A 13,102-nucleotide genomic window follows, 5' to 3' on the forward strand; every position below is an offset into this window, starting at 1 on the left:
CTATGGGCACCCCTCTATGGGCACCCCCAGATGGACACCCCTCTACGGGTACCCCTGGATGGGCACCCCTAAATGGGTATCCCCACATGAGTACCCCTCTATGGGCACCCCCGGATGGACAACCCTCTACGGGTACCCCTGGAAGGGCACCACTGGACATCCTTCCCAATTTCCCAGCACCAGGACAGTCCTCTCTCCACGGAGAGGCTCCCATCCAACAGAGCACAGCCCTGGGTGCTGCTGGCTCTGCCCCAGGTGCTCGGGATGGGCACGGCGGCTGCGTCTCCCTCCTGGTTGTAATGAGAGTGCAAGGGGGAGTAATTAATTGCTGGTGTGGCCAGAAGGGGCCCGTCTGAGATTACTGCTGTCAGAAAAGAGAAGGGGCCCAGGGCTCCTGCCTCCAGGTCTGGCTCTGGGCAGTGGGAGGGGGCAACGGAGGAACAAGTAGAATAGATTAATTAAGGAGAGAGATGGGGAGCCTTGCATGGAGCAGAGCAGGGCTGGCCCCAGTCTCTACGTGGGACAGATGCTGCCTTCTCCAGCATCAGTTTCCCTCTTTCCCAGTGCTCCCCAGTACAAAGCACAGCTACTGGTTTCCTTATTCATCCCCTGATTGCTGAACCTATAACTCACCTCCTCTGCCCAGAGGGATGCAGACACCCAGGTAAGAGGCTGAGCTCCTGCAACAAGGGTGAAAGGAGGAACTGCAGTGGCACCCCAAATCCACCCTCTATCCCCATGCCCACCATCCCCATTCCATCCCATTCCCTATCCATCCCATCCCATCCTATTTCATCCCATCCCATCCTATTTCATCCCATCCCCATCCCATCCCATCCCAATCCCAATCCCCATCCCCACCCCACCCCATCCCATCCCATCCCATCCCATCCCATCCCATCCCATCCCATCCCATTCCCCCATATCCCATCCCCATCCCCATCCCATTCTATTTCATCCTATCCCATCCCATCCTATTTAATCCCATCCCATTCCCCCATATCCCATCCCCATCCACATCCCCATCCCCATCCCATCCTATTTCATCCCATCCCATCCTATTTCATCCCATCCCCATCCCATCCCAATCCCCATCCCCATCTCCATCCCCATCCATCCCATCCCATTCCATCCCATCCCATCCCATCCTATTTCATCCCATCCCATTCCCCCATATCCCATCCCCATCCCATCCCCATCCCCATCCCCATCCCATCCCCATCCCCATCCCATCCCATCCCACCCCATCCCATCCATCCCATCCATCCCATCCCATCCCATCCCATCCCCCCATATCCCATCTCCATCCCCATCCCCATCCCATCCCATTCCCCCATATCCCATCTCCATCCCCATCCCATCTCATCCCCACCCCTGCTGACCATCACTACGTGGGGCTCTCCCAGCACACGCCACCATGGAGGACCCTTCACACTCATTTAGAGCCCTCACAAGCACATCCTTGGCAGCCTGGAATTACGGGGAATACTAATTAATTCATTAGTGGCTTCATGGCTTACTTCCCAGCGCCGGGCCGGGCCGGTCAGGGCGTTGGGGGGGGGGGGAACAGATTGCAGCCAATAAATCTGCCTGTTGCCACACCGTCCCCTCCCTGACAGATGGCTCCAACAGGTTCGGATGCACAAAAGGGACAGCGGACCACGCTGAGGGGGGGGGGGGACACGGCCGCATCCCCACGCACGGGGACAACGGTGCCCCCTCATCCCCCCTAAAGCTCGGGAGCACGGCTGACCCCCCGGATCCGGGCAGGGCGCTTTGTCTGCTGCCTTTCAGCGCCGCTCCGGGGCCGTCCACGTGCCGTACGTTAATCCCATTGTGAGGGGGTTTTGCATCTGTTCGGGGTTACGGCGGCTCGGAGCTCCCCTCCCTCTTCTTCTTCTCCCTCCATCCCCCCCCCCCTCCCCTCCGGGATCCCTCGTGCAAGATGTTCCCCTTCCCGCTCCGCTGGCACTGAGCCCACGGAAGGGCAGGGATGGGGGATTCGATGGAGGGAGGGTGGTGGTGGGGAGGAGGGGGGGGCCGCGATGGGATCGGAGACCCTGAGACCCTGGTATCCCGATGCTCTGCTAGGATTTCCCATTGATATCGCAGGGCTGCACTGGGAGGAGAGGAGCTGCCCCCTGGCCAAGCGCAGCGATGCTTTGGGCTGCCTGCAGCCAACCTACGGCCAGCTGTCCTCCCTCAGAGCCCCACAGCCCCCTGTGTCCTCCTGCACCCGGTGCGCCTTCCCATTCCCTCGTGGTGTCCTCCATCCATTCGTGGCACCTTCCATACCTCCGAGGTTTCCTCTGTCCCTTTGTGCCAATATCCATCCCCCCACACGTCTTCCATCCCTCCATTTACCCCATCTCTCCCCTCCTCACCCCACACATCCTCACATCACCCCATCTCCTTTCCCCTCCCCTGTAGGTCCCCCACCCCAGTGCCACCCACCCCTCCTGTCACCCGTGCGCTCTCCCCTCCACCCAATCTCCATCCCCACGTCTCCATTCCCCAAGGCATCAATGTCACAGCTGGGCACGATGCGTCCCCGTCCCACTGCACATCCCATCCCCGTGCCTCAGTTTCCCTCTGCTGCAGCCCAGCAGGAACAGATTCCCCCACCCCGAGTGACACCCAGAGTGGAGGCAGCAGGTCCGTGTCCACGTCACCCCATCTGTTGGTGGCTCTGGAGGTGTCCCCTTGCCCCAGTGCCATCCCCTGACCCTTTCCCATTCCCATCCTCTGCTGGGACACCTCCCCCCAGAGCTCCTTTTCCTCGCACTGCGATGAAGCCACAGCCCCGCAGGATCCCATTTGTAGGGTTTGGGGGATTTGGGGACACCTGGAGCTGCACAATGCACTGAGAAGGACCAAGGGGCTGCATTTGGGGTTAGGCAGAAAGAGGGGGGGGATGCCAGCATCTCACAGCTCAGAGCAAAGCGCATGGAGTGAAGGGGAGGACAAAAGCCCAACCCACGGACCAGCCTCGGTCCCGGCACTTCTCTCCATCCCATAATCTGATTCCCTCTGCAGGGCCGTGGCCTGGAAGGGAGGGTAATTGCCAGAGTAAATATTGTGAAAGCGCACGGCTGCCCCGGCCCCGCTGCCCATCGCCGGGGCTGGAATTCCTGGGCCAGTTCGGAAACGCAATTACCGCCTATTAACGGGGTCTAATTTAATCCTGACAGCTGCGCCGAGGCAGCCTGATTTGCATGACATTAGGGAATGCAATTAAAGTGAAATCAGGGCTGGGGGGCCCGGCTGGGCTGTGGCAAAAGGGGGACAGCCCCGGCCGGCGCTCACTGACCCGTGTTTGTCACATTGAGCGATGGTGGCACCGGGGACTGGGGGGGGGGGGGGGGGATGCGCTGTGTGACAAAGGGGTCCCCAAGGGCTCGGCCACGGGGGTCTCTGCAGTCCCAGTGTGGGTCTGGGGGCTGTGGCAGCGCGGTGGCAGTGAGAAGGGATCCATCTGCGTCCCTTGGGAAACGTTCCCGTGTCAGGGATGCTCATCCCAAGAGCTCCTGGAGATGAAGATGTGAGGATGAGGAGAAGCCACTCTCGCGGGCACGCAGAGCCTCGTGCTGGGGCTGAGTCCTTTCGCGTGGCTCCCTGCCTCAGTTTCCCCCCGCTGGGCACCGAACGGCTCCTATAGGGCGGGCAGGAGAGGTTGGGACGGCTGGGATGCTGCCCGCGGGCTCAGATGGGATCTGGAGGCACAGATGGGCTCAGCACCCAGCACTGCTGTCCCCCGGGGAGCGACCCCCTGTGCAGTACACGGGGCGCGGGGCCAGCACACGCTCTGGCTCGCTCCTCTCTTGGCTGCTTGCAAGACGCCTGATGGCACAGCTGGGAAATCCCAGCTTTGCTCCCCGTCGCCCGCGGCCCCGCAGAGCTGGCAGGGATGCCGGGCATCATCCCGAGCCGCTGAGCCCCTGAGAGAGGGGTTGGGAACGTCCCCGAGTGGGGGGCTGTCCCTGTTGGGAGCGGACACAGCGCGCGTAAGGGGCGGTGAGTGACACCCGTGGTCCCACTCAGCGTGGGGAAGGGCAAAACCCCATCCTCGCAATGGGGTCCCCAGGACGGCTGTTGGTGCTACGGGGAGCAATCGCTGCTCATCCCGGCCCCGTGCCAGCCTGCTTTGCATCTCAATGCATCTCCGAAGTCCATCCGTTCGGCGGAGGGGATGCGGGGCCGCGAGCTCCGACATCTGCTCGTAGCAGCACAGGCGCTGCCTCCGTCCCCTCTCCTTTGCTCCCGAAGCGGGGGCGCAGCCCAGGCTCCGTCACCCCCCGTTTCTCCTTTTCCTATCACAAAACTCCCCCTGGATGCTCAGCACGTGCCGCTTAACCCCCATCTTTCCCCTTCCATCCAGAAATGTTTTTAATTTCGCTCTGCACGACCCGATGCTCCAAAGCTCCCGGTGTCCCCGGGCTGTCCCAGCGCTCGCGGTCACCACCGCATCCCCGTTGCATCACCCGGTTGCGTGCGGCCGGCGGGAGCTGTGAGCACGGCTGTGAGTTCAGAGCATCGCTGCCCGAATTTGGGATCGGCGTGGGGAAGCCAGGCATTGCGCTGCCCCATAGGAAAGGGGAACCCTAGGGACGCACCGCAAAGCTCCGAGCGGCGCCGGCTGTGAGCTGGATGCGCATCCCCGAGCGGGAGCTGACATCTGCTGGTAAGAACCTTCAACAGCCCGCTGGGTGTCCGCGTCCCGCGGTTGGATGCTTTCCATCCCAGGATGTAAACTGGGGGCACTGGGAGCTGCTGGGCGCTGAGGTCCTCAAGCTGGAGAGGTCGTGTAATCCTGAGCACCGCCTGCTGCGTGGGGCAGGAGATGCAGGACAGGCTGTGGGAGCAGAGCATGGGGCAGCACACAGCCTCAGTGCTCAGAAAGTTGGGATCTAACGCTCAGCCCCAGCTCCTGGGTGCCTCAGAGGCCACTTCTGACCCCTTCAGCCATCGTAGTGGGAACAGAAGGGTCCCTGTGAGGCGGCCGTGGCTCTTGGGATTGGATTCATCCCAGTAAGAACCTGTGCAGAAGGTCCCAGAGGATGGAGGAGGTTCGTCGTCAGCCCCCTGCCTTGAGGGGAAGGAGAGGAGATGGAGAGGAAGAAGAGGAGGAGAAGGGGAAAAAATGGGGTAGGAGGAGGGGAGGAGGAAAAGGAGGAGGAGAGGATGGAGAGAGGGAGGAAGAGGGAAAGAAGAGGGGGGAGGAGGGGAGGATGAGGAGGAGAGGAAGAAGAGGAGGGGAGGAGGAGGAGCGTTCCTTGGCACAGATGAGGACACTGCTGCCTGGCTGGCCGTGCTGGGCCCCAGATGTTGCGCTGCGGGCATGGCCGCGCTCCCTGCCCGCTTGGCAGCCTCCTGGCACAGCTGCCTCCTCCCCCACAGCCCCACAACCGCCCCCTAGGAACGGCTGAGGTCCCGGTCCAGCTGGCCCCGACCCAAACTCCGACCAGGCGTGAAGATTTTGCCCAGCCCTGTGCTGCACAGAGAAAAGCAGCCCAAGGGAAAAGGAGCTGGGACCCAGCGCGGGCACCTGGACCCGGCCAAGGGTGATTTTCCAGGCTGCTGGAGAGCAAAGCAGGGGGATGTTGGCTGGGGTTGGATCTGAGCATCCTCACGGCGCGTCCTCCCCGAAGAGGAAGGATTGCTCTTCGCAGGGAGCGTGGATTTTAGAATTTACAAGCAAATCCATTAATTAGTTTATGAGCTGGCATTAATTAGAAACGGGTCCTCGAAGGGCTGATACTCCGCGTCGGGTCGTTAGGTCTGACTGACATTAATAGCAGTGAATTGAGTTAACTGAGATCCTCGCAGCCAGCTGGGTCGGCTCCAGGCTCCTGAATTGGCCCGGCTTAGAAACAGCAGAGAGTGCAGCAAGAGGTGATGCCCTGGGGGGGAGGGAGGGAGGGGGGCTGCATCCCCTCCTGGTGCTCCTCGGAAGGGTGGGGGTAAACGAGGCTCATGTTTGGGTGACATCCAAAGCCATCAGCGCCCAGGGCTGCTGCATCTCCAGGTGACGGGGTGACAGGACGGCTCAGAGCTCCGTGCTGAGGTTGCTGGGGTGGAACTCAGACCCTCTGTAGGGATGGAGGGGTGCAGCGGTGGCGGTGCAGCCTCTCTTGGTGGCTGCAGGGCACCCTGTAGCCCCCAGCACCTCCCCCCCCCCCCTCCTCCCAGTTCTTTGGGGACCTCTGGGTGCTCAGCATCCTGCTGTCACTGGGTACCACCACCACGGGTGCCCCATCTCCACCATGTCCTCCCCCGTCACCCTGTGCTTCGGTGCCCAAAAAGTCACCTTTTTAAGGTCCATCCCCACGATTTGGGGACGAATCCACCCCGCTCTGTGCTCTGTGCAACCGCCAGGGCTCTGTCAGCCACAGCCTCCTTCGGGCTTCACTCCACCCCAAGCAAACCTATTGCTGCTGACGCCATAACCCACCTCAGAGAACGAGCAGGGTGTTGTGTGCCATCTCCCCGAGGACATCCCACTCTCTGGCAGCTCCCAGCAGCCCTTCTGTCAGCAAAACACGGCACGCTTCTCACTGCACGATGAGACTTTTCTCACCTGAGGTGGCACATCGGAGGTGGGAGCTGCTGCTGGCGGTGCTGCTGTTGTCGCTGCATACGTTTATCCACCCCCTGTGCTTTCCTTGGCTGGTGCAGAGGGGGGAATGTGCCATCAGAGCACTGCTGCGTGGGTGCACAGCACAGCTGGGTGCTCTGAGCTGCACAGAAGTGCTGGAAGGTGGTGGTGCCTTCCAACCCAACCATCCCATGGCTGTGTAATCTTTAAGGACCTTTCCAACCCAACCATCCCATGGCTCTGTGATCTTTAAGGACCTTTCCAACCCAACTGTCCCATGGCTCTGTGATCTTTCAGGACCTTTCCAACCCAACCATCCCATGGCTCTGTGATCTTTAAGGACCTTTCCAACCCAACTGTCCTATGGCTCTGTGATCTTTAAGGACCTTTCCAACCCAACCCAACCATGGCTCTGTGATCTTTAAGGACCTTTCCAACCCAACCATCCCATGGCTCTGTGATCATTCAGGTCCTTCCAACCCAACCATCCCATGGCTCTGTGATCTTTCAGGTCCCTTCCAACCCAACCCAACCATGGCTCTGTGATCTTTCAGGTCCTTCCAACCCAACTGTCCCACAGCTCTGTGATCTTTAAGGACCTTTCCAACCCAACCATCCCATGGCTCTGTGATCTTTAAGGACCTTTCCAACCCAACCATCCCATGGCTCTGTGATCTTTTAGGTCCTTCCAACCCAACCCAATCATGGCTCTGTGATCTTTCAGGTCCCTTCCAACCCATCCATCCCACAGCTCTGTGATCTTTCAGGTCCTTCCAACCCAACCCAACCATGGCTCTGTGATCTTTCAGGTCCTTCCAACCCAACCATCCCATGGCTCTGTGATCTTTCAGGTCCTTCCAACCCATCCATCCCACAGCTCTGTGATCTTTAAGGACCTTTCCAACCCAGCCATCCCATGGCTCTGTGATCTTTCAGGTCCTTTCCAACCCAACCATCCCATGGCTCTGTGATCTTTCAGGTCCTTCCAACCCAACCCAACCATCCCATGGCTCTGTGATCTTTAAGGACCTTTCCAACCCAACTGTCCTATGGCTCTGTGATCTTTAAGGACCTTTCCAACCCAACCATCCCACAGCTCTGTGATCTTTCAGGTCCTTCCAACCCATCCATCCCACAGCTCTGTGATCTTTCAGGTCCCTTCCAACCCATCCATCCCATGGCTCTGTGATCTCTCACATCCCTTCCAGCCCAACCATCCCATAGTTCTACGATTCTACAGTTCTGTGATCCTGTGATGGGAGCAGAAGGCAGCTCAGCAAACAAGATGAGCCGATTGTCCTCTGCGCCTGCATGCCCAGGTTCTGCCTTCCTGCAAAGAATCTGCTCTAGGGAACGTCAGGCGTTGCCACCTCCTGCTCTTTGGGCATCCCCACACTGCTGGAGAAAAGGCTTTGAAACGCACTGGTGGTGGACAACTTTTGTCCATCCTCCTATCCCTAAACCTAGTGCTCCAAGCTGAAGCAGTGTTCAGCAAGTCCATGAGGATTCCCCTAGGATCCACAGGAAGGACACCAGAAGGCACTGAGTTTTGGTTTGGGACACCAGGGAGCACTGGTTTGTTGGTGCACCGGAAAGCATTGGGGTCAGGGACACCAGAAGGCTCCGCTTTGCTTTCCCTGCTCACACACAGCTTTTGGGGTGCATCCCCATGGACCAACCCCCTCCTCACCACCACTCTGCGCTTTCCCTGCGCCCTGGGACAGATCCACGGCTCCAAGAAGAAGACAAGAATCTTCTCCCCCACTCCCGGGTAGATTAGCATCCTCCCACGGCGCTGCCAGCATCATCCTCATCACCATGGCAACCCAGCATCCCACCCCCCCCCTTCTCCCCCCCCTGGCTGTTTCCAGCACAGCGGGGTGACAACGCTGCACATTTGACACCCTGAGCCCCCCACGCAAGGTTGGGCTGTGAAGAAAGAGAGGAGGAGGAGCTCATGGATGGGGCTTTATTTTGGGATGGGAGACGCCAGCTGCTGTCGAGCTTGAAGACCGAACTCCTTCCCCAAGCAGAAGGGAAAGAGATGGGAAATGAATCAGGAGAGCAACCAGGGATGGTGCCCACTCTCCTGTGATGGGCAATGCTGGGAGGGGGAGCCCAGCGTGGATTTCTCCAGCACAGCAGAAGCGTTTAAGTCATCTCTGTCGCATCCCCCCCCCCCCTAAAAAAAAACCCCTTTGTGTATGGGTGGGTGGTGCGGTGGAGGAGATGGGGTTGGTGGTGGGTGCTGAGATGGGAACATCGATGGTCAGCATTGAGGGAGAAACAGTCTGACCCCTGGGGGCTGGGCAGGGGGAAAGGGGAACCCCACCAGCCCCAAATGGGGTGGCAGAAGGTGTGGGATGTGGCACCGAGGAGGAGGGAGGAGGAGGTCCCACCCTGTGCACCGCCATCCTGTGACGCTCTGTGTCCCCAAAGGCCACCAGCCCTCCTGGTATCCAGGGCACCCCAGAGTGCCACATCCCCCTGAACTGGGGGGCATTGGAAGAGCCCAGAGCCGTCCTGCCAGCAGAGTGGGTGAGTGAGACTGCAAAGGGCTGAGAAAAGCCCTCTGGAGTTAACGAATCCTGCTAATGAGAGGGGAATTCCAGGAAGGGAAATAACCCAGGAGGCATCCGGGTGGGAGGGGTCCTGGCACAGGGTTGGCCCACGGCGGATCGGCCAAATTGGCTCTGAAAGGCATCTGAGCTTGGGGCTGGATCCGTCCCCGCCCCATTAAACATCCCAGTTCCCTTCATCCAGTTGGGGGTCAGGAACCCCACTGGGCAAATATCGCTCCAGGAGCTGCACCAAAGCCAGGTGGGGATTTGCAGCGAGGAGTGCAGGACCTGCAGGCACTGCTTGAAGGTAACAAGGCCAAGAGCATGAGGTCATGGCCCATGTCCCCTCCTGGGGACCATAGGATGCTCCCATGAGATCCCAAAGGAGAAGTTGTGCTTGGAGACTGCTCTCCATCACCAGCACAGCCCCAGTGTCCCCTATGCTCCTTCCCACAATGAAAAAGCAGCCTGACCCCACAGCTCAAGGCACGGGCGAAGCTCTCCAATGTGTTCCAAACTTCCTCTGAGCACTGAGTCACCCCACAGCCGTGCCATGGGGCAAAGAGTCCAGTACAGGATGGAGATGAGCTGCGGTGCCTTCTGGATGTCCCCAAGAATGTCACCCAAGGGATGGGACGTGGGGATGGAGGACGTCATGGACTGAGCAGCCAGCACATGAGATGGGAGATGGGAATGGAGATGGGAATGGAGATGGGAATGGAGATGGGAATGGAGATGGGAATGGAGGTGGGAAAGTGGGGTGGGTTGGTTGGGGGTTTGGAGTCTGTCTGCAGGACAGGTTTTGGGGGGGTGCAGCAGTGGGGTGGTCTCCAAAGTGGAGAAAGGACTGCAGACATTGGCCATGGGGTCAGTGGGCATCGTAGGAGCACCACACATAGGAGTCCATGGGGGTGAGCGCTTTTTGCTGCTGAGCAAACGGTAGAACAAGGGGCAGAAAAGGGGACGCAGGAAATTCCATAGTGACACAAGGAAAACTTTGCTGTCAGAGTGACAGAGCATTGGAACGTGCTGTCCAGAGAGGTGGTGGATTCTCCTCCTCTGGAGATGCCCTGCATGGATGCCCGCCTGTGAGACCTGACGTAGGGAACCTGGGTTTGGACTCAGCGACCTCCAGAGGTCCCTTCCAACCCCTACAGCTCTGTGGTTCTGTGTGACAGTGCTGGGATGCGGGTTTGCTATAAAAGCACAAGGAATCCATGGGACTCAGCCACCCAACACTGGAATTGGGTCTTTGGTTGGGAAGACCCCACTCATCTGAGGGAAATGGCAGCAGGAAAGCAGCCTGGGTAAGCAGCAGGAGGGACGGGACAGGCAGCAATTAGCAGTTTGCTTTATTGGAAGCTTTGTTTGGAGCTGTGTTCGCACAGGAAGAGCTGCAGGGTGAGCTGGTGGCATTGGTGGCAGCTTGGAACAGAGCAGAGCCCATGGGCAGAGCACCGTGTCCCCACGTCCCCATGTCCCCAGCAGGGGAGGGCAGCGCTCACCACGCCGGCCGCTCGCTATTCTGTTAGGAGAGAGGAGCAGAGAGGTGAGATACGTCCCCAACCCAGACAGGGGGGGCTGTGGGAGCCCCTCAGCACCTCAGCCCCCAAACCCTCCCACCCTGATCCCCTCTCACTCGCTTTTCCCCCTATCAGCAGTCTGACCGCCCCGGCCAGGGTGTCTCCCAGGGAGCGCAGGAGGCTTTCCACCACGTCTGCCAAATCCACCAGTGCTCCTTCGGCAGCTCTGCCGTTCACCTTCACATCTGTGGGGAGAAATGGGGGGGTCTGGGAGCTGCCCCCCTCCATGAGCTGTGCCTGCGCAGATCCCCCTGCCCCATCCCCAGAGCCGCTTCGTGCTGCAGGGAGCTCAGATCCCACACTTTGGAGGGCAGGGAGGGATGAGGGAGCGTTGCTCACCCACTTACAGAGCACAGGAGAAGCCCCAGGATTGTTCTCTGTACGACTGGGATGCTCAGAGAGTTCGTAGTGAAATCTCAGCCCCCCTGCCCCACTGATCCCCACACAGAACCCCCACTTACCTTGCCCCACGGTCGGCGTCTCATTGACAGGCACTGCAAATGGAAGAGACACAGCGTGACCAACCCCAGGCCGGGGGGTTTGGGCAGGGGGACAGACATCCCCTAAGGGACATACGGCCCCATTGGGGTCCTGCCCTACTCACAGCCCGCAGCCAGGCAGCAGGCCAGCCCAGCCAGCAGCAGCACTGCGTAGAGCTTCATCATCCCCACGGAGCTCAGGTGGTGACGACCGCAGCCCCACGATGAGCCCAGGTTCCGTTCTGCCCCTTATGAAGGCACCAATCGGAGGGGTTGGGGTGGTGGGAAGGTGCTGAGCTCGGGCTCTGGGCCAGCGTGGGATTAGCAGGGATCAGCCCTGCAGCTCCTGGGGGAGCACAGAGCGGATGGACCCGACCCAAAACCTCCCGGTCCCCCAGGGCTGCACGTGTGGGAGCAATTCCACAGTGTGCCAGAGACACAAAACATTTGGGTGGCTGCTACCTGCCCCATACACCCCCCCAGTACACCCCATACTCCCCCATGATGCCCCCTGCTATGGGGCAGAGCATCTCTCCGTCCCATTTTGGGGATATGGATGGAGCTCGGAGCATCTTCCCCCATTAAAATGCCTGGGGAACGCTGATGCACTGAGAGAAGGGCACGAGCGCAGGGGGGAGGAGGTGGATGAATAATTTCCCCACACTGCTTGGCATTACAAACCCTGTCCAGGAGTGAGTGTGCACTGGGGAGGAAGGGATTTGCTTCGTGTTTCAGACAGCTGCAGGGCAGCATCCCACCCGCAGCGATCAGCTCCATCCTCACGTCGTGCAGGGATGGAGGCAGCGGAGCGTGGCCCGTCAGGATCCACCTGAGTGCTCTCAGATCTCCAGCAGGACTGGAGAAAAACGAGGCTGAAACTGCAGGAGAAAGCAGGGAGACTTCTGGAGGAGTTGGGGGGTGGGGAGGGGATGGGAAAACGTCTGGGCTGTAGGGTGGGTGGAGAGCAAAGGATCCGAGTGATGGCTGCGTGTTCCCAAATGCGCACCCGTGCTGAGCCTCTGCTCCGTGCAGTCCTGCTTCCCTTCTTCTCTGTGCTGCAAAACCCTTTTGGTGCTGCACAGGGGGGGGGTCTCCAAAATGTCTCAGCCCCTTTGCAATGGAGTTCAGTGAAGGGTTTGGATAAGAGACCCCCGGGACCCCCCCCACCCCCCAGCACCACCACTTCAGTGTTGTTCCTCCATTCCAAGGGGAGCTTCTTGATTTTAAGACGCCTCTTTACAGGATGCTCCATCCCTCTGAATTCATTCAGCACCGGTTCCAGAACCCCCAGTTTGGGTCCAGAACCCCCAGTTTGGGTCCTGGCAACATGGAGGGCTGCAATGTACGCAGGGAATGTAATGATGTGCAGCTCCTGGGCTCTGCAGCATGGAGGTGTCACCTTGTGTCCCCTGCTGGTCCCCAACAACAGCCGCTGGCTCCCAGTGCTGTGTGCTGCTTTCCAGCACGGCTCCTATGAACACTGGTTGGGCTGAGGTGCCCATGTGTGTCCCCAGGGGTGGGCAGCTCAACCCCATGGCTTTGCACAGCCCCATCCAGGACAAATCCTGGGGCTGGTGGAGATGTATTCCCATCTTCAGCCCAGGACCAGGCAGAGCGAGGGGAGTGGGGTGATGACCAAGGTGGGGGGGGGATCCCAACCTCTCTGTGCACCCCCCAGGTTGGGGTTCCCATACAGATCCCATACAGATCCCATACAGATCCCACAGGGTGAGGCTGCGGTGAGAGCCAGACCCCGGTGCCGGAGGGGCTGGTGGTTAATCCAGGATAATCCCATCCTTGGCTGTGCTCCACTGGGAAGTCCTTGGGTTGTTTTTACCTGTGAGGACTTTCCCTCCCTATTAATTCCAGCGCTGATGCCTGGGG

This window comes from Lagopus muta, chromosome 28 (assembly GCF_023343835.1).
Source record: "Lagopus muta isolate bLagMut1 chromosome 28, bLagMut1 primary, whole genome shotgun sequence".
NCBI classification, from domain to species: domain Eukaryota; kingdom Metazoa; phylum Chordata; class Aves; order Galliformes; family Phasianidae; genus Lagopus; species Lagopus muta.